Here is a 3,229-nt window from a genome sequence, read left to right as displayed (position 1 = left end):
AGCGGTTCTCAAATTCCTCAGGTGAAATGTCTATAACTTCCTCAATATGATCCCTCAATGGTGCTAACTTTTATCAGCATAGCAAGTATTTAATACAATAATTAACTCCAATATTACATTTTTATGGGCTTTGCAATCAACATATATGCATGAATATCTTTCAATTTGGCTTACACAAATACATACTAGTAAATAAATGTGTGTTTATAGCAGAATAAATGTTAAAATATAATTCCACTTTCCATGTAAATAATGTGAATCAAATGAGATAAATCAAGAGTGAGTGACATTTTCTTTCTCATGCATATCAGTTTTGGTGACACATGCTTCTGTAGCTACAGTCCACCATGCCATCTGGTGTGCAGAGTGGGTGCTGCTATGAACACAGAGACAACAAACTCATGAACCCAGAAACCCACAATCTCAGAATTCAATCAGTGTTACTCATTATATTTACTTGATGAAATTGAAAGTCAGGAAAAATATTGTGTGTTTTTTTCTGATAAGGAATGAAAGGTTATAGCTGTCCTCTGTACACCTGGACATTCATCCTCATTCCCTTCTTCCCTTCTCCCGCCTTGCACCACACACAGGCCTTTATGGTATCAACACAAAGTCTCATCCACTGATGAGTCACTACAGTTATTGGTTCAAGTGATCATGCAGGAACACACCAAATAGAATGGTAGAAACATGAGGGGTACCTTAACAAAAGGAACACTTGATCTTTTTAAGAGGAATATCATAAAGGTGACTAAACACGAAAGGATGCGGACAAATACAAATACTCGGTGATGCCATTAGGATGTGTAACAAAATCTTAAAAGCATATCAAACATAATTACATTAACAGCCTCAGCCTGGATTCAGATCTGTGCTTTATCATTTGTTATCCTGCTCAAAACTCAGCTTCACTCTGTTGTTTACATGGGGGTAATTGCAGCACTCATCTCGAAGAATCATGCTGAGGATGCAACTAGATACTACACATAAAACAAAAAGGAGAGTTCTTAACATGTAATAAAAACTCAGATGTTTGGTACTGAAAAAGAATCTATCACAAAGGGATACAAACTGGGCTGGAATGAGAGCTTTACCAAGTTCTCTGACTCAGTCATCCACCATCTATGGATCTAATTCATTGGCTAGAATTTAGTCCCATACCACACTCAGTGTCAAGGAAAGCTGTGAATTGCAACCAAGGTTTTGTTATAATGAAGAAGAAAAGAATATATGTTGGAAATGCAACCATTAATCTCTAACATAGTATGTTGCTATTAAATCTAAATTTGAACTGAACCTGTTGCTCATTCATAACAATATATTGAATATTAAGCTATATTTGGACTCTTGATACCTAATGACCAACTGCAACATCATTAAATACTAGAGGCCCAGTGCATGAATTTGTGTACCAGTTGGGTCCCTCAGCCTGGCCTGCGGGATCAGGCCGAAACCTGCTCTCCGACATCGCGTGAGGGGTCCCAGATTGTGAGAGGGCACAGGCCAGGCTGAGGGACCCCACCAGTGCATGATCGAGGAGGCCCAAGAGGGACACAGCAGCAAGCTAACCTACTGGTCAACTGTCTGCCCCCTGGTGGTCAGTGCACATCATAGCAAGTGGTTGAGTGGCCTTAGCATATCATTAGCATATTACACTTTGATTGGTTGAACGGCTGACCAGCCGACTGGACACTTAGCATATTAGGCTTTTATTATATAAGATTCTCCAAATTTCTCCCCCTCTACTCTTGACCATAAAAAAAATAATAATGCTGGAAAAATACTAATATTTATCTGTTCCACTGTCTACCAATTTTCACCTCAAAACACATACATAGTCTGCCTTACACTGTGAAAGCAAATGTGTAGTCAGTCATTTCCTGGGAAATAAAGCAAGTCTTATTAGTGAGAACACCAGTAAATTTACTTCCTCAGAACAAAAAAAATCTGTCAAGTTCTTTTGGCACTCTATAAATTTAGCATACAGCATTCTATCAGATAGCCTTTATCCTGCAATTGCAGGGAATGTGTAAACTACTAGAATGCCCTCCAGGAACACATTGAGTTAGTGTTACATTTACTAATATTAATTAATACAAATATTAATTACTTATTAATCACTAATTAATACTAATATTTTTAGATTCCTTTGAATTATCTAGACATACTTATGCCACCTGTGACAAAAATAATTTTACTTGTTTCTTTCCAATATTTATAGGTTTAATCAACCTCGTATTACATTGGCTGGGACCTTTAGTACAAAATTGAAAAGAAGTGGTGAAAGTTTACATTATCCTTACCTTTTTTCCAATATTAAAGAGAAAGCATTACATAGTTCACCTTTTAGTGTGATAGTTGTAGATTTTTTTTGGTAGACAATTTTAATTAAATTAAGGGAGATCCCTTCAGTCCCTAGATTTTTTTATAATGTTTATATCATAAATGGTTGTTGAATTTTACAAAATGTTTTCTCTGCCTCTGCAGATGGTCATATAGTTCTTCTATCTTATTTTTAAGATGATAAATTACAATAAATGTTTTATGAATGATAATTTTAAATTTCTGAAATAATTAATACTTAGGCATGAAAACATATGTGTATGTAAGTATAAGATTATAAACATTTTGTTTGTAATTTTTATATTTATGTACATTAGAAATGTTATATATTTTCATTTTTGTAATGGACATACCACATATTGGTATGATGATTATGCTGGTTTCAGAAAATGAACTGAGAAGTATTTTTTCCTTGTCTATTCCCTAGAATAGTTTGTATTTGGATAAATTTATTTCTTTAATATATGGAGAAATTTATCAGCAAAGACATCTGGACTTGGAGTTTTCTTCATGGGAAAGTTTTAAATTATGATTTCAATTTCTTTTAGGTTGTTTTCTAGATTACCATTTTTATATTTTATCCTCAAGCCTAACTAAGATTAAGAACATTAATATAAAGTGAGTGTTGACAAGTGAAACTCAAGTAAATATAAGAATTCAGGAAATATGGAAAGGGTTTCAGTTTATATAGAAGTTCAAGTTACTGATGTTAGAAAATACAGGAGAGTGATATGAGTATGCTTATGTTCCATTTCTATTGAACACATATTATATTTATAATTTCAAAAATAGTACATTTTTGTTTAGAAACAAATGTACAACATCAATGGGTTTTAGCAATTTGAAGAAATTGTTTATTTTATTTTGTCAGATTAATATTTAT

Source organism: Myotis brandtii, unplaced genomic scaffold (assembly GCF_000412655.1).
Source record: "Myotis brandtii unplaced genomic scaffold, ASM41265v1 scaffold621, whole genome shotgun sequence".
Taxonomy (NCBI): Eukaryota; Metazoa; Chordata; class Mammalia; order Chiroptera; family Vespertilionidae; genus Myotis; species Myotis brandtii.
Note: the sequence above shows the minus strand (reverse complement) of the source record.